The sequence below is a fragment of the Haliotis cracherodii genome, unplaced genomic scaffold, assembly GCF_022045235.1.
Source record: "Haliotis cracherodii isolate W230 unplaced genomic scaffold, xgHalCrac1.p SCAF_1, whole genome shotgun sequence".
Lineage (NCBI taxonomy): Eukaryota > Metazoa > Mollusca > Gastropoda > Lepetellida > Haliotidae > Haliotis > Haliotis cracherodii.
Window position 1 is genome coordinate 4,218,770 of NW_027266264.1, and position 25,494 is coordinate 4,244,263.

Sequence of the window (25,494 nt, forward strand, 5' to 3'; positions counted from 1 at the left end):
ATCCCATTTCTTGTGTCCCCGCCTTGATACTGCTGGAATATTGCTAAAAGCAGCATAAAACAACACTCACTCACTCTTAATAACCTTAATCCTGAAGGTAAGGATAACACAGCTTCAGTCCAGTATGTGCATTACTCCAGCGAGTTCAGAATCAGTATCTTGGCAGGTCCTGAATGGTTCATTCCAATCCTTGAAACACACCTTGGTTTTCTGCTAAATTTGATATTTATAATTAACATATGATTACTGCCCTATTAAATAAGCGTGCCCAAAGGGCTACATTATTATCCCAGGTCAATGGATCAGAGTGAACTCGATTTTCAATCTCAGCTCCCTAGGGAGTATACAACTCAAGATGCCTGTGAGGCATTAGCTGGATAACAGTCCTACCGGGTACCCATTCACTGCTGGGTCAACAGAGACATATTTCGAACAAAGTCTGTGGGGCCGTATCAAAGCCATAGAACCTCTCAGGAATCAATCTGCCACTGTCACACTACTCTCAATTTCAAACACAGCTCTAATTCCGTACCACTTGAAACTTGTATAAGTAGCATGGTCTCACTTATAGAGAGGTAACTTTGGTTCAACAATAATTATTAATAATTTATTTGTCATCATAAACACAAACAGTGCATGTTTATATTTTATTAAGTCTTCCAAAATTATTGAGTCTAGCATGGCATCAATGATATTGATAATTTAACTGCCGATGGTTCATGGCCAAATTTCCATAATTGGATCAGTTACTAGTTGGATCCATCCTTTCTGCTCGTCTTACCAATCTGTGACCAGAAACCGATATGCTACAATAGCAGGACCTCCACCGACACAAACGCTGTCATGTGCTGATATACCGCCTTCCATTATCTGTATCATTTAACTTATGTTTCAAAACCAATTGTACGTCCCATAACTTGTTTTCACCTCCAGTCTTCCTTTCCGGGCTGTAAATCTCAGTGAACTGTTTACCAGAGACCTGTTTCAGTGACTAGTCATTTGAGCTTATGTTACTCTGGACAATACCTTCAGCTGTGAGGATAGACAGAACAAAAGATCATCTTCGCAGCCAGGAAATCAAGCAGGATGAAAATCGGTTAGCCATAACAGCCGTTTTTCTTTTGCCTGCCGTTGGGACGGACATATTAACTTGGGAATGCTTTTATAAAGAAATACATTCATGCAAACATAATGAAAAAAGGGATTATACCATGAACAATATTGCATGAATTGTGACAAGTTAATATGAAATTGTTATTTATGTTTTTATCATTATTTTTATGTATCAACCACAAAGAGGCACTATCATAAATAGGTTTCCTGAATGATGGGACATTGACCATCACAGCATGGGCCAGCTTTCATCTGGAGGTATTTATGGCCACTGAACATTCAGTTCCAAAACACAGAAAACATCTTCTATCTACTAACTTAATCATGAAAATACTTGTGTTTTTGCTGAATGTGACAAAAAAAATGTCACGTGATTAAATGAAATGACAAGTCACTTTAAAATTTCAAATATGCACATTTTTCTGCAGCTAGCCAAAATGAAGTTAAAATGACTTTAAGGATAACATCTTAAATGGACACGATCATTGTGAATAGATTTGAAGATTTGCCACAAGATATCAATTCCTCCATGTTCTATTACTCCTTGTATTATCAATGTTAAGAATGAATGTGTAAATGTATGTTGTTTTTCACTGCAGCAATATTACAGCAGTACCATGCAAGCAAATGGTATCTGAGTGAGTGAGTTGGGTTTAGCATGGCTTTCATATCATGGAATGTCAGATTGACACTTTGGTGAAAGGAGCACTGGCACCTTAGATGACTGGAACACCCTGTGTAAAGAGCTGAGTCACAAAAAACACTGGTTCATATCATGATAAAAAATCCACATTGTCTGGATACACGAGCAACACTCACATGAACCTGTATATCAGATGATGTTTACAACACAACAACGGGTACTGGGAAGGGCTAGGAGGGTGACACAGGGACTCGGGTCCGGATGGTCTTGAGAGGAACCCGGGGAACCACAGGACTACCCAGACTCATTGCAAGTCACATGATATATTGTCTAATGACAATAACATTAAAACTGCCGGGTAACACAAAAGGTCGCTAATGTTCACATTCCTTCTGTTTGAATAAAGTGAGTGAGTGAGTGAGTTGGGTTTAACGCCGCTTTTAACATTATTCCAGTTATATCACGGCGTGTCAGCTTAATGTGGGAGGAAAGCCAAAAGTGATGCAGGTCTCAGACGTTTACCACTTCGGTGAAACCCACGAGCATGGGTATGGTGCTGACAAACCTAGAAACATAATTGGGATTCGAACCCACAATCATAGGTTTCTGGCGTGACCAAGGAACGCAACTCTGCACAGCGAATCGCGGCGCCTTAGACAACTGGGCCACCCGTGCCCCCTTTGAATAGACAAAGCTTCAGTCCACCTCAGTGTCGGCATGACCAGATCGTTTTATACGCGTGTCTACAAATGTTTTGCCAGGGCTCCGCTCAAACAATTTCCAATCGGACATCTTGTACCCAAATCTTGAGACCAACTTCAGGTACCTGGGTAGGGTTGGATAAAAAGGGTTGGGTAACCAGGTAGTAAAGTTGAACCATCCCTAGTACTTGGTACCTTTACAGCATAGTTTCATTGTAACTTCAGTGAAGACAGGACATCATAACTACTTTTAAGAAAAGCTCCCCAAAAGATGATGGGAAAAGCCTAATGCATGTCAATGTTTTCCCAAGTGATAGGGTGAGCTTTGAACAGCATTTCAATGTTTCTGAAGTCAGTATGTTTTATCCTTTCTGTTGCTCAGATGTTGAGATGTAAAGAAATGAAAAGACAATAGCATCTTAAGTGTGTAGATTTGTCTGATCGTGTCAAAATTAACACCTGGAAACTCGTCATGATCTGCTTCCTCAATGGAGATGTCCTTGAAGCACAGGACACTCCCACCCCAGGAAACAACAGCCACTACAGGTTCTTTGTCTACCTCCAGAGATCAATGAGAAAGACATACAAAACAACAACATTCCCTTTGTCCATTCCTTGCCTTTCTACAGGTTGTGAACAATAGTGTCATCCAAGGTCATGACTTCTATTATCCCTCAAAGAAAAATAATGACTGGACGCAGCTGATGTGAGTGCTGTTTGGGAATTATGGTTCACTTGTTTTCTGTTTATGGATGAACTGACTAAATGAATTATATAATGTCTATGTGTTTAATAGGTTAAAGAGTTCACTTGTCACACCAAAGGCCCACATAGGTACAATGTGTGAAGCCTATGTCTGGGGTCCCTTGCGTGATGTCGCTGGAATATTGCTAAAAGCACTGTACAACCATACTCACTCACTCACTCACCCAAGCCCCACCCACACATTCACCCCTATTTGAATGGATGAAGAATAAAATACAAAAGAAAAATATATGCAACATATGTTTGCATATGATGTAGATATTTATTATAGCTAATCTTGGGCCACATCTGTCTGGTGTTTATAATGAGGCATTGTTTAAGGGGGACAAAATATTTATACGACTGTTTAGTCTCCTAATTCAAAGTTTATAATGTGTATCTAATAACAAAGTGATGATGTCTCAATTTCACACACATGACATTAATACAATGTCTAGACTGCTGTACAAATAATCACACAATGTCCAACCACATAAAGTAATGAATAATGAAGCACACTGTAAGCAACACACATCCACTCACCCTGGGCACACATCCACTCACCCTGGGCACACCTGAGGGTTGATGTTTGTGGGGGGAATTATACTGTATCACAGCATCCACAGTCGGCAGTTGTTCTATGGCAGTGTATTGTATTCTATTGTTGAACAATGATTGCAACCATGTTACATTGTTTTTGTTGAGATTCATTGCATTGTATTCAGGCAGTGATTAGTCATAAGGTAGGTAGTACTATTTCATGTGTGAGTGAGTTGGATATAACGCTGATTTTAACAGTATTCCAGTTATATCACGGCATGTCAGCTTAATGTAGGAGGAAAGCCCGAAGTGATGCAGGTTTCAGATGTTTACCACTTCGGTGAAACCCACGAGCACGGGTAGGTGCTCACAAACCTAGAAACATAATCAGGCGAACCGGGATTCGACCCCCACAATCACGGGTTCTGGCGTGCCCAAGGGACGCAACTCGGCACAGCAAATCGCGGCGCCTTAGACGAGTGGGCCACCCATGCCCCCCAGTACTTTTTCATGAAAGCAGTTGTCAGGAAGTTGTTATATTTAAATGCTTGTGTGGCATGTAAACTTCCGGTATACCGTGGACGGAGGTGGAATATACTGTGATGTTCAAGTGCCGCTAGACTGGAGAGGGCAGTGTGAAGCTAGTTAGACTGACTGTATATGAGGGGCTTTGGGCTTTCCTCCCACATTAACCTGACACACCACGATATAACTGGAATATTGTTTAAACCAAACTCACTCACTACTTTGTTTGTTAGTTAGATGTTAAACGCTGCACTCTGCAATATTCCAGCCATGTATCAGTGGTCTGTCAATAATCGTGTCTGGACCAGACAAACCAGTGATTGACATCATGAGCATCGATGCACACAATTAGGATTCGATGACATGCATCAACCAAGTCAGAAAGCCTGACCACCCTATCCCGTTAATCGCCTCTAACGACAGCACAGTCACCTTTAACAGCATGCATGGGTTGATGAGGGTCGTTTTCATAGGCAAATATGACTTACGGGGGGGGGGAGCATTCTGTCTGCACTGTCTGCACCACGAGTTAACCACGAGTTAACCAGGCCATAGCTTGGTGACATCAGTACAAGACAACTATGAACGAAATATTGAGTCTCTCAATCCCTTCTGTGAATGGAGCTGCCCTCATTCACCAGCATTACCATCTCAGCCATTAAACCCTCGCATCTCACTCTGGGGAACACAGGTTTAGCTTAGTGTGATAGTTTACCGACCTTTAAGTTAAGGCATTCAAGTATTGGGAAATCAAAGGATATTGTAAACTTGTTTATGAGACTCGTGGTAAATGACACTTTATTACAGGCTCCCCTATTTACAAGGAGTTTTTTAACTCATTTTCTTTTCAGGAACATAAATGATGACCGATTTTATGTCTTCATTCACTATGCTCAGGAGGAAAGAAGAAAAGACGGTGAGATCATTGTTGACATCAAAAGATATGGAGTGGAACATGATCCTTGCAGCATCACTGTCACAAATCTGTCCTGAGTAAATCAGGTTAAATGGGACAGTTATGATAGTGACCTCTTACGTGCCCAGTGACCTCATCACATGACATGAGTGACCAGACAGCTGTCCACGAAACGTGAGAGAGGTCAGCTGTGACATTGTGGGGTGTCATTGTAGGACACAGACAGGATGTACTATAACAGGTAGATTAACCTATCATATCATATTACATGGTAAACAATTGACTTGCCTTTGCATGTGTTTGTGATGGGTGCCCCCAGTGGGGCAACATACGCCCACCTTTTCATGAACACCTGGTATCATCACTATTTGACTGAGACACAGGCTCTTGACACAGTCAGAATCATACAATCGACTCTGCTGTTAGCAGAGATCGCTTGTTGCTTTGGAAAAGGTTTATTCATCTGATAGTCTTCCAGGGGTAAATGTGAACTCTTCTTATGGCTAAACATTTATGATTTTGTTAAATATCTTCTAAACACATTAATAGTTTGGACACATTCCAGCTTCATCACGATTTTGGCAACCAGTATGTGCCAACATATTCAAAAAGACTTGACCTATTGACTCTATTTGCTATTTGCAAATCAATGGACATAGCAACAAATCAGGCCTCAGGTATGACCTACACTAGACTCTAAATATTTTGATAGGCAGAATACCCTTCTTATTGAGTTTGTAGTTTGAGTGTAGCTAATATGACACATAGAATTCTTTGTGATATTTTCCAAGTGGCACCAGCCATAATCCAGTAATATCCACTGTGATAAAAAAACTTGCCTCTTAAATATAAAACATCAATGCCAGAGAATATTCAGTCTTGGTTATCTGCGGAAACCGATTCCATTGGGCATTAAAGGCAAAACAGGCCCAATTGTATGAATGGATCAAGACAGGAAAAGTATAAATTACATGGAACAATTCTAACCAAGAACTCCCTTGAAGTGCTGAATTAGAATGTTCATATTAACACTCTAAAAGTACATAAACCAATGAAAAATCCCCAAAGTGTAGATATAGAGGCTATTGTATGAGTGTTAATGTCATACTATGTTTACGAGTATCTGAATAACAGAATTTAGGCATGGGTGTAATAACCACAGTATGACATGAACACAAATATAGTGTTCTATTCATTACCGAGGAATTTTAGTGTATTCCTATAAGGACAGCAAGTTGCAACAGCAGGGGAACAACAATTTGTTGAATGACCTCAACAATCTTCCCAGCTATGATATTGTTTCTAGAGTGATGTCATTCCGACCTCACATCGCAATAAGATATGAATGACGTCAACAATGTCGTCCGGATGGCGGAAACAATACACGGTTGTCTCGTGACATATGACCCTAGGGCACATATGATTTTTATTAACCCTGACATGTTCGCCCTCGTAGGTAATAAGTCAGTTTATCCTAATGATCCTTTGGTTGATGATGAAATGTTGAGACACACTGAACAAATCTGTATTCAAAAACACATTCCCCAGGCCTGCATATAACTGTGACAGCGGGACACAAGGTTAATATAGTCCTATAGTCCAGAAATGGTGGAAATCCTGCCAAATATGGCTTCCATCTATCAAGTAGCAAGAAATGACAACAATGAATACATACACGTGCAAGTTGTCCGAGGATGTCAGGGACATTAAGCCTTTAGTATCAGAGATATATCCGCATCTATCAGGGAGAATTGTAAAATAGCAACCATTAAATTTGTGAGACAGTCATCACAATCAGGCAATTTACCATTGCTTAGTACCACAAAGGTCAGTTCTCCTTATTCATTTCATTAAACATGCTTTCTTGGCCTTCATTTATGGAACAAACAAATCTGAGAGAATAATAATTAAAATTTGTCTTAATTTAATTAAGAGACACAATAATTACTGAGTCTAGATGTAGCATGAGATTAGTATCAGTACCCGTTATAAGATTTAAAAACACGAGACCCATGAAGATCTGGGGTAGAATAGGTCTTCAGAAACCCACGTTTGCTGTAAAAAGGCGACTATGCTTGTCGTAAGAGGCAACTAACGGAATCGGGGGGTCAGGCTCGCTGACTTTGTTGATGCATATCATCGTGTCCCAATTGCTCATGATGTCCAACACTGGATTGTCTGGTCCAGACTCGATTATTTACAGACCGCCATCATATAGCTTGAAAAACAACTAGACCACGGAGGTGTCACAACAAAAATGAACAAAACAAAAACACGATCGATCAATCATATTGTCAGTTACTAATGTCAGTTAATTGAAAGATTCAGTAACCCACAGGAATACACAGCTGTACACACACAAAGTATTTTTTATTGACCCATATATCCTACGGCCTTGTATGATCCATAGTGCAATGATAACAAAAAGAATTACAATCTACCTTTATCACTTTCTGTCAAAGATCATCTCAGATAAATGCAAACAGATACCGAAAGCAAATGATCCGCAGCTTGACCATTTGGCAATGTGATCAATATGACCAATCTTCCGGGTTGACGCAGTCTTGGCATGGTTTTCGTTGTAATAGGCCAGAGAAATAGAAAGTGTGTTTATCCTGATGCAACATGAAGGCCCCTAATTTCCTTAAATTTTGGTGTTTTTTCTGTAGAAGTCTTGTAATAGTCGTCTATTTCACTGCATAAAGTTGTTAGAAATGTTTGAATTATTCAATTCCACCAAAATGTCAAAGTGCCTTTATGTTTTTACTTCGACTTATGACTGAAAGCGCCTCTATGTTGTTGACCTTTCTGACCTTGCCATGTACTAATTTCATTGGTTGACTAATACCTTTGTATGCAAATTAGATGTATTAGATTATGTATTAGCCAATCAATTTCTGTAAAAAGAATCACATGAAACATTCTCAATATCAAATCCACGTGCACTGTGTTGAAATAACTGTGCAGACAAGTCACGATGTCAGGTAAAAGGCAAATTAACATGAGGTTTACTTAAACTTTGACCTTCACACACGATGAGGAACTCTGATCACGTAACTCATTGTTATTTGAACTACCAATCTCGCATTTGCATTTTCCACGGAGATGGTGCTTGCTGGTCATATTATTTCCGAGAGTTTTATGGCGTAACTTTGAGGGATATTGACATTTTAGCATAGTTACTGATAAATCTGATAAAGTAATGCATAACTGGGGCAATCATATTTATCTAAGTTTGTATTAAATTATGCAGGAATAAACACGCTGAGAGCGGGAAGAGATATGTTCTTGCCTGATTATTCATTTCAAATGCTCTTAAGGAACCTAGCTGTTACAATTTTCTTTACAGTTTACATTGTAAAAACATTTACCAAATGGATTTAATTATCCAGGTCCAACAGGCCCCCCTGGCAGGTGACTGTGATATGTTTGGCTAAATCGGGAGCCTCCAGGACAGATGATGGGGTATCACATGTATGTGAATCATTCCATTTAAAATACACTGTGTACTTGATCAGAGAGGTGCAGACACATTGAATCTCCAAGTATAATAGATGATGGATAATAGATATGCCACAGAAAGCCCTATCCCAACCATATAATGGCGTCCTGTAAAGATATCCTAACTGTTAAAGAGATATTTGAATTTAAGAGATGTTCACTCATACTTATGTATATGACTGCAGCCTGTAAACTGACCAGGCTATCCAGGGATCCAGTAATGATCCACACCTTCAGGTGAGGTGAGGTGAGGTGAAATGGGTTTTAACGTCACGTCCAAGATTATTGCACTTATATAGCGATGTGCTTGTACGTCTGTGTGTGGCTGCTTGTACTAGTCCGGACTTATGCCGATTTATAGTGCTAGCTCACTGAGATACCATGCCACAGTTAAACATGAATACACCACTCAGACACAGTATACTGACTCAGAGCCAACCAGTCCTTGTTTTAGCCCCATAATGCCGAGCGCCAGACAGGATAACAACAAGTACCATCTTTTAAAGTCTTTTGGAATGATGCGGCTGGGGATCGAACCCCGGACCTTCTGCTCTCCGGGCGGACGCTCTACCACTAGACCACAGAGACAGTCCCACACCTTCAGGGTTGGCTGAAATGCAATCAACCAAGTCACTGAACCTGATCACCTGATCCTATTGATCCAGGTCAGAAAAGGTCTTCAGCAACCCATGCTTACCTCAAGAGGTGGCGATGCTAGAGGAGACCGTGATCGGGTGGCCAGGCTCGCCATCTTGGTTGATGCATGTCATCGTATCCCAATTGCGTAGATCGATGCTCATGATGTCAATCACTGGATTGTCTGATCCAGACTCCCATCATTTACAGACTGACGTCATATGGCTGGAATATTGCTGAGTGCGGCGTTTAACAACCAAACAAACACTTGGTCACCTCGTATGACCACCACAGGTTGCTCTGAACCATTTCTAACCTGGAATATCCTCGAGTCCTGTACATACATCATCACACATAATCCTGTTTAAACTTTGAGTTACCAAGTCTGATGGTCACAGCTCACACTATTTGTGAACTTGTGAACTTGTGAACTTAAATGAAAATTTGTTACGGGAGCCAAAAGCGGGGTGTGACACCTCCGTGGTCTAGTTATAGAGCTAGAACTAAAAAAATTTTTTGCATTAGTCCAGATTAGTACAAGCAGCAGACGGGTTGCCCAGTCAACTAAGGCACCGCAATTCGCTGTGCAGAGTTGCATACCTTGGGCATGCCAGAAACCTATGTTTGTGGGCTCGAATCCCAGTTCGCCCTGATTATGTTCCTAGGTCTGTCAGCACCATACCCGTGCTCGTGGGTTTCACCGAATTGAAAACGTCTCAGACTCACTTCAGGCTTTCTATCCACATTAAGCTGACACGCCGTGATATAACTGGAATACTGGCTATCAAACATGGTTGCTGTTATGTAACAGATTGACATGGATCAAGAATTTAAGGTATCCATGTTGTAACTTCCAAATTGTAAAGGAAGCCATTGATCAATGCCCAAAGGCTGGAGGATCTAAAGTAACATGTGACCTGAGTACATTGTTATAGAATTCATTGTTGTCACAATTGACACAAGTGTTATTACAACTATTTTAATTCTTTGATTGAATGTTTCACAAAAAACAAGGACTTACAGCAGAAAAATCTGTGAGCACAAAACTGCAAGCCTCATTTTTAGATGAAGCTGTGCATATTGTTTTTAGTTTAAACCAAATCAGTGAACATACTATCAAGTCACTGGATTGTCTGGTCAATCACTGGATTGTACGCTCAAAACTTGATTGTTTACAGGACGAGTTGTTTGTCAGGAGTGTGCTGTCTGGCATCAGGCTCCAGACGCTCACTTTTTTTATGCAAATTGTGTAAGTGGCGGTGCTACCAGTTAATCAGGCCATGCTTCCCCTTTTTCGCAAACACCTGGTGTCATCACTGATTTTCGGTGAATTCACATAATTTTCACTGCGAAAATTGATCTGATCAAATTGCTAAAACTTACATCTGGTTTGCCACCATGACATGTCATGAGGCCTAGTGTATTACCTTGATTTTTCTCTCCATGGATCAAGGCCACCATCCTACAATAAGCAAGTAATTAACTGTATCAACAACATGGACATATTCAGGTCATTAAAGTGGAAAAAAAAATTCTCAGCTGAGGCTTACACAACTCATCTCTGCTAAGACAGTTTTCAATATAAATAAATTGGATTTTGCCTTCACCTTCATATTTTAGGATAAAATAAGAAATGTTTTGATGGCGGGAGAAGAATTTTTTTATTTAGTTGTACACTGAAAATAATTTGGTCAAAATAGAAATATAGGCAGTGCTGTGTCCCTGAGCAGTGACAGTGACACTATAACAATTCCAATGTCTGTGTTACCCAGGTAACCAAGACGGATGAAGGTAGCATCTCTCACATTGACAGAGTCAGCCAATAGAAAAAATACTAATTATGAAGATGAAATTTAGAATATGTATATTCTGTTACAAGATTAATAGAAAAGCATTTCCAGGGTATCTAACGATAATGCATTCACAATGTCTAAACCAGCTTTGGATTTAGCCACCTGTCAGGTTTTATCCAATGGAAATCACTGCACCACCTGTCTAGGACTTATTTCACATTATCATAGATAAAATTGATGTAAGGGATATTTAATAAGTCTGCACTAGTGTTTGAGAGTTATGATCACAGTACTATGATCATCGTAATTCTACATTGGAGTATGGGAGGTTTGATTTTGGTGCAATAAATTAAAGTTTATCTTAGAGTATGGGAGTTTAAGTCACACTACAATGACTATCATCAGCAATATTCCAGCTATTAATGACGTCAGTCTGTAATTAATCAAGTCTGCACCAGACAACCCAGTGTTGATATCATGAGCATCGATCCACGCAATTGGGATACGACGACATGCATCATTCAAGTCAGCGAGCTTGGCCACCCGATCCGATAGTCGCCTCATACAACAAACATAATCGCCTTTTATGGTAAGCATGGGTTGCTGAAGACCTATTCCTACCCGGATCTTCAAGGGTACGAAATTCTATGTAAGAGTATGAGAGCTATTATCATATGCTATGCCTACCAGAAGTCATTATAAGTCTGTGTAAGATACCGGATACTATGCTATGCCTTTTGTTCAAAGTCATCATAAGTATATGGGACTTGGGATCATCTCAACGTGAAATTGTGCGACGGCCCGTTCAAAGCGATCGTAGATGTACAACTGTCGTAAGTCTGTGATGAAGCATGGGACAGTGGTACAGTTATGACTGCTGTCTGAAACAGGACCCAGGTCTTCACTGGCACCCGCAAGAGCTGTGAAAGTCAGGCCGTGTCACATTGTAAAAACTACCTGGGCCCGATGATGGGCACATATCAGTCGTACAGTTATGACTGCTGTCTGAAACAGGACCCAGGTCTTCACTGGCACCCACAAGAGCTGTGAAAGTCAGGCTGTGTCACACTGTAAAAACTACCTGGGCCCGATGATGGGCACATATCCTGATATCGACAGTGGTCCAGATTGGTCTGAGAAAGCAAGTTAACACCTACAGAGCGCTGATTAGAAGCAGTGATTGATAATACCCTGCCCTGTAACAATGACAGACAGAAGATTCTGTGTGGGAGGAGTAATTGTCCTGCCAGGCTGTAATGTTCTTGAGGGATTTTGCTTGTGGGGGATGTTTTGTGACGTGATCTATAGGTGCTAATGCCGGTGATCAGAAGAAATATAGATGATTGCTGATTGATTTCTGCTGCATGTATGTGAATTGTTTATTCCCCATACGGACAAATGATCCTGTAGATTAGTTCATTTTCAAAATTATTCCGATTGGTTATCAGACCACATCGATTCCATATAATGTGAAACGTCAGTGGCAAATTCCTTGGACCCATTAATAAAGATCAGATTTCCCAGGGCTCAAGACAAGTGCCAATACTATAGCAGGGTGAAACACAACAAGACGACAGTGTTATCACTATCCCTAACCAAGGGGCAGATTAGAACTTTGTTCATGTAGTAGTGAGTGAGTGAGTGAGTGAGTTCAGTTTTATGCCACTTTTAGCAATATTCCAGCAATATCATGGTGGGGGACACCAGAAAAGGGCTTCACACATTGTACCCATGTTGGGAATCGAACCCAGGTCTTTGGCGCGACGAGCTAACGCTTTAACCACAAGGCTACCCGACCGCCCCTGTTCATGTTGTAGAATTACATAGAAGTTACTATTAACTGGAAAAAATAACGTACAGCATCAGTTTCCAACTGCACAGATAAGCTTGCAAAGTTTCATTCATGTAACTTCCGTTGTTTCCGAGAAAACTTGTCCCCATTACACATAGTATCCACTAAGCTGAAAAGCACGGAGCAAGGGCCACAACTCTGTTTGAGATCATGACATCAGAGTGTAAAATTCCATTTGTCTAACTTTAATAGTTTTTGAGAGAACTTGTCCTTATTGAGAAGTGGACAGACAGACGTTCCTATTCCCTCTGCCCTACTTCATGGCAGGGAATAATAACAGTTCCTCGAAAAGAAGATGTTGAATTGACGCAGTAAAGGAATTATCTGTGTTGCACTGTTATGCAAAATTATAAAATGTATTTTGAGAAAATCTATTTCAACTTTGTACGTTTACATACAGTGAATTATTTCACAAGACAGAAGATCCATTTAGGATGTGAGGAAATGAAATGAGACAATTAAAAACGTTTTTCTTAAATTGAAACTGTTAATTATTTACATCATGTTTGTCTGAAACAACACAGTTAATCAGTATTTCAGCCCAAATCAGGGGGTATCTGTAAAATCATAAAAATGATGATTAACAAACATTCATTTCAAACACGTAAACTTCATGTTAAAAACTGTAGCAACTTATCAACATTCCTAATTAATATAAAACAAAGAGCATCTGTAACATTCAAAAATTTATGATCAACAAAAAAATTTCAATGTATATTCTTTGTTAAAAACTGTAACTACTTATCAAAGCAAGACACACACTATCACCTCGGAACACTTCAGGTGGTATTTTCCTAGAACAGGATTGGACAGTTTCTGTTGATAAAGCATAGTTGTAGTTGTTTCTTCCCCAGCGTGACCAATACTTGACAACACTATTACTTCTGCCTCTCCTCAGCAAGCAGCCTTCGCTGTGGCGTGTTGTATGAAGTCATCCTGTGTTTCTATAGGCCTGCTGACATCAATGGCTAAACGCAGCACCATAGGTAGAACGTTTCATTAGCATGTGAAAGCCTCCCCCAAGTCATAGAACGTGTTCCCAGATCCGTTTGCACAGAGCAAGATCAAGTATATCAAGCAAATACTTACAGGTTAGATTGTGTTTGTGAGGCTCCTTGAGAAGAAACTGAGTACATTCTACTGGGAGATATATTGCTGGAGTCCAATGCAGTGAACACACACCCTTAAGGTAAGGCTGTTCCTTCAATAGTCCTCCATCACTTAATCCTGCATATCTCATCAATCCAGGTAAAATTAGCCCAGTTCCGAAACTTTGTTTCAAACATGCTTTGGTGATGTCAGAATCATTTATCAAGTTAAAGATATGCTGTCACTTTTCAAACATGTGAAAAGTTAACAAACGGAAAAGTATAGTTTGTTTGTCCCACTGAGCTGTATTCTAGCTTCATGATAAACATCGTGTTGCCTGTCAGTGATTGAGACAAGATGAACCAGCGGACCATGTCAGAAGCAGGGTGCATTGACATGCTTTGTTTGTTGTTTAACGCCGCACTCAGCAATAGTCCAGCTATATGCTGGCAGTCTGTAAATAATCGAGTCTGGACCAGACAATCCAGTGATTGACATCATGAACATCGATCCATGCAATTGAGATCGATGACATGCATCAACCAAGTCAGCAAGCCTGACCACCCGATCCCATTAGCCGCCTCTAACGACAAGCATAGTCGCATTTACAGTCGCCTTTTACAGGGTTGCTGAAGACCTATTCTACCCTGGATCTTCATGGGTTGCATTGACATGCAAGCGTGACAGCCCAATCCATTAAGTCGCCACGTATGGTCTGCTGAAGACCTCTACTAAACTGGAATCCCCAAGGAATCTGTATTAATATTCTAGTCCGTTCTAAGTGGACAGTAAATATTCAAGCCTAAACAAGATAAACCAGTGATTGAAAGCATGAGCACAAGGACACCCAACAAATCATTGATGAGAAGTCCAATTTTATCACAGCAGTTGTTGTTATTGATATATTTAGTTGCAATAATGTGGGCAAACACAATGCTCAACTGATTGTAAATAATCAACCAGGTAACGACCAAGCACTATTCATGCTTAACTGCCATTGTTACCCTCAATACCTGAATTATTCACTGCTATGACAAACATGGCAAGCCATTTCCACCCAAGAATCCCAACAGGGTCAGAACCTATTTGCCCCGATCACCTTCAGTGCATGCAAGTGACATGGCAGTCCCATTGGGAGGCCGGTGGAGAGGGCGTCCATTAGCATGAATATTTGAAAATATGGAACAAAAAAAGTAAAGAAAAAGGAATAAACAAAACCATGGGAAAACAACCTTCGTGTTCAGTGATGAAATACTACACTGAACACAAAACATAAAAATTATGTAAACTGGGGTGAAATAACATGACATGATGTACAATCAAAAGTAAATATAAAAGACACAAAACTTATTTTGTCAAATAAGTAACTAATCTCAGGTTGAGGTTTGAACAGTCACCATAATTCGATAATCATCAATAGTTGTCAGCTCATTGAACCCACAGTTGTCAACTTATTGATCCATAGTTGTCAGCTCACTGATCCATAGCTGTCAGCTCACTGATCCATAGTTGTCAGCTCACTGATCCATTGTTGTCAGCCCACTGATCCATAGTTGTCAGCTCACTGATTCATAGTTGTCAGACCACTGATCCATAGTTGTCAGCTCACTGATCCATAGTTGTCAGCTCACTGATCCATAGTTGTCAGCTCACTGATCCATAGTTGTCAGCTCACTGATCCATAGTTGTCTACTTCTTGATCCATTGTTGTCAGCCCACTGATCCACAGTTGTCAGCTCACTGATCCATAGTTGTCAGCTCACTGATCCATAGTAGTCAGCTCACTGATTCATAGTTGTCAGCCCACTGATCCATAGTTGTCAGCTCACTGATCCATAGTTGTCAGCTCACTGATTCATAGTTGTCAGCCCACTGATCCATAGTTGTCAGCTCAATGATCCATAGTTGTCAGTTCACTGATCCATAGTTGTCAACTTATTGATCCATAGTTGTCAGCTCATTGATCCACAGTTGTCAGCCCACTGATCCATAGTTGTCAACTTATTGATCCACAGTTGTCAGCCCACTGATCCATAGTTGTCAGCCCACTGATCCACAGTTGTCAGCTCACTGATCCATAGTTGTCAGCCCACTGATCCACAGTTGTCAACTTATTGATCCATAGTTGTCAGCTCACTGATCCATAGTTGTCAGCTCACTGATCCATAGTTGTCAGCTCACTGATCCATAGTTGTCAGCCCACTGATCCATAGTTGTCAGCTCATGCACATGCCAATGGATTTCACCATAGGGAATGTCAGTTTGGGCCTTACTCTCACATTTAGCTCACATACTGTATGTAATATAGCTCAGTCACTGTTCAATGTCATGGTGAAACCATCTCACTCACAGCAGTCACACCTGAGTTCCTGCAGGAAGTCATGCAAACTACCAATGCTATTTTTGATAGGTCAAAAGTAAATCATACAGAATATTCATTATTTAGCAAGCAACTATATTTACTTGTTTTTCTGGAAGGCAATTAAATTGTCCCTATTATCATCTGGAATAGTTGGAGCATGGTTGTGTTCTTCATTAGTGGTGGTACACGAACTTCACCGGAAAGAAGTGACTGGTTAAATGTTGTTCAGCCATACCAGGTCAGACAGAACTAATCCATCGTTGGTCTGACAAACCAGGTGACAGCAAAGAGCTACAGTAATGCTGACACAGAGAGCTACAGTATTGCTGACACACACAGCTACAGTTACGACGACACAGAGCTTGTTATGATGACATACAACTACAGTTACAATGACACTCAGCTACAGTTACGATGACAGCTACATTTTGTTTCAATGGCATACAGAGCTACAGTAATGATGACACACAGCTACAGTTACGATGAAACACAGCTACAGTTATGATGACACGTGGCTATAGTTACGATGACAGCTTGTTATGAGTGAGTGAGTGAGTGAGTGAGTGAGTGAGTGAGTGAGTGAGTGAGTGAGTATAGCAACATAGAGACAATCTCCCCAAGCATCATTTGACATATAATATATGATCACCAAGGATTCTATGAATAAGGGTTGACATATTTCATATCAAAAGACACAGTTGTAAGATTCTATTTATCATCCAAATCATTCTCTCAACTTTTCAGTTTGTAATCAGTATTGAGCAGCGTCTTGAGTGTAAAAAGCACAGCTAACCAGCTTCAGTGCCAGAAAAATCAGTGATGTCATTTGATTTTGATGTCATGGTAACACATGATGTCATGTTTGATTGTGATGTCATGGTAACACATGATGTCACAATAGCCTGCATGTATTGTAATGCTATGTTATTGCCACCACATCTCCTTAGAGAGCTCCTATCACTTGATCACATGTGGAAGCCAGTTTTGGATGATAAATTCTGATCACCCATCCTAATTAAACGAGTGTGAGCTGGTAATCTTACTCTGCCTCAGGCTCCCTGAGGGGGATGAAGTAGAATGTGCTACTCAAAAGGGAACCCACATCCACTGGTATAAACAAAGGGAGGAACACAAGCACTCTTGTCATGATGAGTGAGTGAGTGAGTTTGTTGAGCACTGAACAGTATTCCAGTAACATCAGCATGTCAGCATAGCTTGGAAGGAGATGTGGAAGTGATGCAGGTCTTAGATATTTCCAACTTTGTGGAAACCACTAGCATGGGATTGGTGCTGACAAACCTGAAAAGATAATTAGGTCGAATATGGGATTTGAACCCACGACCCAAGCAAACAACAGAGTGTAAGACAACTGGGCCACCCACAGCCCCTGCTAAACAGTGAGAGTGCGTGGTGTTGAATGCTGTAGTCAAATTTCATCCAGCTACAGCCAACTGCAATTTTAGTGAGCCACCATTTTAGTTTGTTGTAAGCATTTTGACTGAATATATATCCACTTCAAAGGCTATAGCCTAATCACGTTTTTACTATTGTTAACTGATGAGGACAAGCCGCCTGCTACATCCCTTTTTATGTTATAAGCGCGTTTGTTATTTCCATTAAATTTATATAATAAATTATACAGCCAATGAGCAGGACCAAAACAACAGTTTGTCATAAATGTCAGTTCATTTGCTATAAACGTAGTTTACTGTATATCATGCAGGCCTCTTATTTAGCTTGGACATGGCAACCAATGATTGAAGGTATGGTAACGACACACACAAAATAAGCGAAGTTACAAATTGTCTCACCTCTGACTTCTAAGGGGTGTTAATATGTTAATGGATTTGAGCGAAAGATTTGAATCATATGGTATGTCATTATCTTGTGGCCTACACTTTAGTTTACCTTAAAGCTCATCTTCCCCCCACATTCCCTATTTAATGTTGGGTATTTGATATAAGTACAAAACAAATTTTCAGACCTTTTGAATATAATAGCCCCGTGTTGCCATTGAGGGATGCTGCCTGTCCCAGCATTGATTGGGGCCTTGACATACTGGTTCAGCTCCAGTTGGTGCAGAGTGCGACTGCAATGTTCCTCTTGGTAACGATGAAAGACAGGTCAAATGTTACAGCAGTTAGTACAAGTGGTGTTAGACAGTCTCTGCTTTTCAAGCAACTTGTTTTGACAGCCAGGGTTGGAATGTATTTTCTCTATAATTGATTGAGACGTGAGTGGATGTTTGGGTGGGATTCATTGATTGAGTGGGTGGATGGGTAGGTTCCGATTGATTGAGTGGGTGGATGGGTAGGCGAGTTTTGAGTGATTGTGTTGATGTTTGGGTGGGTTCTGATTGATTGAGTGTGTGGGTGAGTGGGTGAGTTTGTGATTGAGAGTAATTGAGTGAGTTGGTGGGTTGGTTGGTTTTGAGTGAGTGAGTGAGTGAGTGAGTGAGTGAGTGAGTGAGTGAGTGAGTGAGTGAGTGAGAGTGTTGCTAGCACCAATGAGGGATCAATCAGTGTTCACTTGTATATATCTGTATATACCTATATATACACTTAGTTTTAGAGACAATAAAATTATATGATTCCATGGTTTCCCAGCCTTGTCAACCAAATACGGGTTGGAAACGATGTACACAAACATATCTCAACATTTGATTCTGACATGTGTTGAACTTGTATGGGCACTATTTCAAATGTACTGACAGTAAAACTTATTTCCCTATCTTTTTTATGGTTATCTTATTCATTTCCATCCTTATAGTACCAGTATTTTCCTATCACAACCACATGGAATGACCTTTGAATACCCACGTCTATTTATTAACAGTTACTGGTTTATCTTTAAACATAAATCGATATGAATTCCAAAACACCTGAATATGCAGTCTACCAGGATCAAAACAAATGTGCTGTCACACATCACACTACTGCAGCAAAAACAGCACACAATCATCATATTTAAAAGGGCCTTAAAAAATCAGTGCATGGTCCGTTGTAAAAACACAATCCACATAAAAACGTGTTTGAAAATTAGAATATTGTGCAACATACCATACTCAAACATGTATTTGTTGCTTGTTCAGCTATGTCAGGTTTTTAAGGTGAGGTGAAATGGGGTTAAACCACCACATGAATACACATCTAAGACACTGTTTACTGACTCAGGTTTTTAAGGTGAGGTGAAATGGGGTTAAACCACCACATGAATACACATCTAAGACACTGTTTACTGACTCAGGTTTTTAAGGTGAGGTGAAATGGGGTTAAACCACCACATGAATACACATCTAAGACACTGTATACTGACTCCGAAACGACCTGTCCTTGTTTTAACTTTTGAAATGACGCAACCGGGAATTGAACCCCTGACCTGCCACTCTCCCGGGCGGACACTCTACCACTAGACCATGGAAGTGGTTGTTGTATATTTAAGAGGAAAGGGAGTATTCAAAAATTATTCAAAAAATTATATACATAAGTAAGAAACATAGCATAAACTAAAATTACATGTTATTTTATTCACCTTTTAACTGCTTTTTCCATAAGAACATGAATGAAGCAAAGCTCATAACGAGAACATCAAGCGACCTTTCAACATTCAGACACTTCTAAAAACCGCAAATACTGCACAACTTTTTACAAACTTCATAGCAACATATTCAAGAAATATCAAACTTCCTCAGACCTTTGATCTCAAATTTCTTAATTTCACTGCAGAAATATCGCAGACTATACCTAGAACTGTTTGTCGCATCGATTCAGAAGCAATACTTCTCTACAAAATCTGTATGATAATGTTTTCATCAATAAAGTAATTAACTATTAAACAATTCCTCATGATTCCAACACTGAGATAGATTGTTCTTCTCCAAGAAACCCCAATTTCTTTGACAGTCTGTAATGGTTATTTCACTGATTTAAGTGAGTGTCATGGTTTCTGTGTGATTAATCAACTACATCAGTTGATATCAAGAAATCTGATGGAAAACCTCACATTAATCTTTGTTATGGAACTCTGAAACATTCACACAATCTCTAACTTCATTAGGCCCTTTTCCCTCAGTTTATGAAGCCTCGACCTTAAAAATTAAAGTTTCAGAAAATTTAAAATCAGAACACAGTTTATTTATACCGTCGATACAATAAAAATAATCCAATAGATCTACAAATGATTCAAACCAGGCCCAAATGTTATCATTTTAATCACCTTCCGATAAAAATATATACAAAAATTATCATAAAACCCCTGTACAATGCAGTTTATTTTATGTTTTTTCTTCGAACTACCAACCAAGTTTTAGCTATCAAAATTCATAACCACTTCTAAATACCTTTTGTCTTTTAATTGATGAAAGAAATAGCTGGGCACTTATTGTTGTCATGAGAAATATGTGTTGTGAAATTGGTGGTCGAGTCCAAACCTGTATGGGGTACAAAGCAACCAATATTTGTTTTTGTTGGTAATTTGACATAATTTCTCAATTTATTCTGACACATTTGATCGCTATTTGTAGGTACCTCAGCAAGAAAAGTCACTCCTCAGTCATACTTGGGAAAGTATAACCTTGGAGTCATGTTTTACCCAACAAATAATGTCCTGCGCAAAACCCAACTTTTATATCAGGATATAACGTCCCATTACTCATTCTAAATCATACTGTATCATTTGTGTTTCCTGCCAAACTCAAATATCCACACATCCCAACATGATGAATATTAAAATGCCTATTAAGAAATATTTTCAAAACACATCCGGATTAACAAGCAGCTGCAACTCTGATGCAAGCATATTTAAAAAAGCCACATCTTTGAATTACATCACAATACAAACTATCAATAACAGGTTACTACTTAAGAAATATGTGCACAGATTCACAACTTTTCTATGAATAATATATAAAAGTAGAATCGTGCCAGCTCGTTAAAACCCACATACTTTATCTGCAGATACCCACAAGCACTGTGCATCTAAGCCAGTTGGGCAAGTCACAAGCCAGCCTTGCGAGCATCACAGCGCAAGAGAGCCCAACTCTGTTGGTCATTGTGTTCTGAATTGTAAGGCAGGAGAGTCGTCTCCACACATGAGTGATCTCACAGAGTCTGCCTGTGATACTCGCATCAAGCCAGATAACATGGTGTCACGCGTGGAACGACTCGACACAACAATTACGAGGTAAATATGTCTTGTGTTAATCATCTATCTTCGGTTGGTGATGTAGGGGTTTCATAACTAAACCTGTTTGCATGTTGTGTCATCTTCGTCTTAATCATCCAAAACATACCAATGAGGAGAAACCCTTACAAGTTATCATGTTATATGTTACATTCATTAGCAAACTTCAAGTCCTTTCCTATCTCTTCAAGAGATAAGAATCTGATTTATTAGTTTATTAATGAGCCTGACTAACACTTATCATGGGGTGTGTAGCATGAAGGAAACTGGCAAATTATGCCAAGTCTTGCCAAGTACTCTCTCATGGAAAACGATATAGATATATTTCGTTTTCTAATTTTCTTCAGAATGACTCAACCTAAACACAAAGTCTATCCTGCTGACCTAGTTACGTTAGTGTAGATGGACGCTATATTAATTGCTGACACATTCTCATTTTCACTTTCCTGACATTCATTTTGAAAGTGTTCATAACTTGTTGTGTACCGGTAGGTATTGGATGTTTAACAAAGTGTGTTCCAAAAAATCAATGTAAATGTGAATATCATTCTTATCAGCTGATAATTAATACAAGAAGCAGCAGTTTTCAATATACCTTGATATTGGATCTTGAAACACCATTGTAGTTATTTCTTAATTTCTATTCAACAGACAAATGTGCATGAAATAATTATTATGCAGAGCATAGCAGATGAGATGTACAGATGTAAAGGCGATATTTTATCAATAAAAATAATTTAACATTTTATACTTTTCTTAAGTTCATAAGTGTAGTTTTAAGAAACCATAAAATGAAAAGAATGTATGATGAGTCTTATCGAACAGGGGCGGTCCGGTAGCCTAGTGGTTAAAGCGTTCGCTCGTCACGCAGAAGACCCGGGTTCGATTCCCGACATGGGTATAATGTGTGAAGCCCTTTTCTGGTGTCCCCTGCCGTGATATTGCTGGAATATTGCTAAAAACAGTGTAAAACCATACCCACTCACTTATCGAACGTGTTAATGGTTGTAATAATTCTCCCAATTTACATATTTACATCCAGGCATATAGTACTCAGTGAAGACTTCTATCGGTTTCTCACCACCAACTGGTGTACGTGCTGAATACGTTCACAGGATAAGTGGTTTAATATTATGAACCATCCTGCTCATCTACTCCTTCAGATTTGGGTCTCCAAAACTATATTCCATACTATACAGTACATTGAATTAGTTTAACACATGGATCCTGTGAGAATTCCGGGTTAGAATTGGTCCAGGCATCCGATGTGGATCACAAGATGTGACTAATCTCAGGCTCGGTGAAAACATTGATGGCAGGTTATTGTACCCTGATAATGTGGATTGCTGCTCACAATATCAACCACTGGATTGTCTGGTCCATACTCAATTATTTACAGGATGATGTCAAAAACCTTGAATATAGCTGTGTGCATCTTTAAACAAACAAACAAACAAACAAACAAACAAACACATAAATCAATGGTTAACACATCAGCTCTATGCATGGCTGACCACAAGTTGCTCTCAGGCTCTCTGTACTTTTGTGTTTTTTATCTAACACTAGTGTTTAATTACTACCATGCTCATTGAAAATATATTCAAACATACATGCCTTCTTGATCTTGAGAAAACTTATAAATTTTTCTTCTTTGTCCAAAAATAATTTTTAGTCTCCGGATATCAACAGAAGGAAAGTAATCTGATTTTCTCTCTTGTTTCTCGTCTTGCCAACTCTCCCTTTCACACGCAATATAAATCATGTGAATTTAGGAGAACAGGCATTTAAAAAAAATTATCCCCAGTCTTGACCTGATATTTGATTGTTTTGTTTGAGGGTTCATACATACACAAACCCATCCACATTAAGAATATTGGGTAACATGAAACCCCACGCCAGACTTTCGATATCATCAGTGATCACCCTGTGTGAACTCCCTGAGGAGCATAGGATAATAGCCAGAGCTAATGATCATAGCTCAAATCTGATTATCAAAGGCCATGTTATCAAAACAGGCATTTAATACTTGTCTGTCCTTATCCATTACTTCTTATACCAGTTCTTATATCAGTAGAACATTGACTTTTTTCTGCTTTTATGATAAATAACATAAAACATCAATTCCAGAAAATAACCAGTCTCAATTATCCATTGAAACAAATTCCATTTGGCATAAAAGCGAAAATAGCAGTGAAATCTTTATGAATAAATCACTGAAAAAAAGTGACGACACCATGTGTTCAAGAAAAGGGTAAGCATATCCTGCAATAGTGACAAGTTGCAATGCATGATTGGATTGGATTGAAGAATATGTAGAAAATATGGCTGAAAGTTGTCCAATTCCTTCAATAACGTAAGATTAGTCGTTATAACTATACTAGATCACCATGATAGTGTCCAACAGAATTTGACTAGTCATTGTTAATCTCATATCACCTCAGATGGGGGAATAGAGCAGATGTAACCTCCTGTTATTCCTGTTCTTGTATAATTCATACAACATATCAATAAATAGGCCACTTAGGCCAGTGCAAAACTCAACATCACAGAGAAGTTGCTCCTAAAGCAGGACAATATTAACATTATTGTACTAGTCAACTGAAGGGTTGCTCCGAAAGCAGGACAATATTGATATTATTGTACAAGTCAACTGAAGGGTTGCTCCGAAAGCAGGACAATATTGACATTATTGTACAAGTCAACTGAAGGGTTGCCCTGAAAGCAGGACAATATTGACATTATTGTACTAGTCAACTGAAGGGTTGCTCAGAAAGCAGGACAATATTGACACTATTGTACAAGTCAACTGAAGGGTTGCTCCGAAAGCAGGACAATATTGACATTATTGTACTAGTCAACTGAAGGGTTGCTCAGAAAGCAGGACAATATTGACACTATTGTACAAGTCAACTGAAGGGTTGCTCCGAAAGCAGGACAATATTGACATTATTGTACAAGTCAACTGAAGGGTTGCTCTGAAAGAATGATATTATTCTACAAGGAAAATAATGTAAGCAAGAGCATGCGATTATTTACATTTTCTGTACCAGTCAAATAAAGGGTTGCTCCAAAAGAAGGACATTATTGATCTTGTGTCTACCGGTTAAATGAGGGGTTAGATTCTCAGTTTCTAGAGAAGTATACAGCCAATGCTGTCTTTTAGTTGCCAGGTTTAGCATCAATATATATAAACATCTAATCCTACCAGGTACCCCTTCACTGCCAGGTGAACTGAGGCATCTTTAAACAAAGTCACTTGCCTAAGGAGGCACTGTGAAGTTTTAAGGAGTGTTTCTGTGGGTAACGACATAAGCCCTAAAACATTCTATATAAATTCCACTTCATGATACTATCAGATGTACAGTATCTCCATGGTCATTAGTTGTTAGGATGACAATATACAGATAATGATCAACAAACCTATTGTAAGTTGTCAGGAGTATACTACTCCATGCCCAGAAGCGATGAAGTTTAAGATCATCTCCATGTTTCCACATATCTAGTTGCCACTCAAGCTCAGTATTGTAGGTATCACGTCTGTCATCCTGTGACTTCAGGCTTGGCTTACCATAATGGGAGTCATAGATACCATCAGGGGTCCTTCAGCAAAATGTCACAGAGCCAGATGAACTCATACAGATTGTACAAAATGCATGAAAAAACTAACAGATCTTCAATTATAATGCATCCATTTCACATGGTAAAAGTTCAAATGTCCTAGCTCCAAGGTCTGCTAAATGTACTGATATCATGTTTTTTTACATAGGAATAAACACACACAAAAAAAGAAGAAAGTAACATCAACTATGACCATAAATACTGCACATTAATAAACAAATTAGGAACATGTTTCCTATATAAAAAATAATGTGAAGAAAGTAAATAAATAAATGAATTA

At 39.3% G+C, this 25,494-nt stretch overlaps 2 protein-coding genes across 4 annotated transcripts in view; one reads left to right on the forward strand and one right to left on the reverse strand.

Annotated features, from left to right (window-relative positions):
• The window catches only part of LOC139453864 (focadhesin-like), a 347,871-nt gene that overhangs the window by 212,012 nt on the left and 110,365 nt on the right, over positions 1-25,494 (reverse strand). The gene's annotated exons all lie outside the window — the stretch shown is intronic.
• The window catches only part of LOC139458944 (FMRFamide receptor-like), an 89,187-nt gene continuing 77,755 nt past the window's right edge, over positions 14,063-25,494 (forward strand). For 2 of the 3 annotated variants that reach the window (XM_071240405.1, XM_071240385.1), the window contains exon 1: positions 21,498-21,596. The gene's annotated coding sequence lies outside the window, so the exon portion shown is untranslated. Of the gene's footprint in view, positions 14,154-21,497; positions 21,597-25,494 lie in introns of those variants that run through there. The other variant, XM_071240397.1, reaches the window with a different exon arrangement.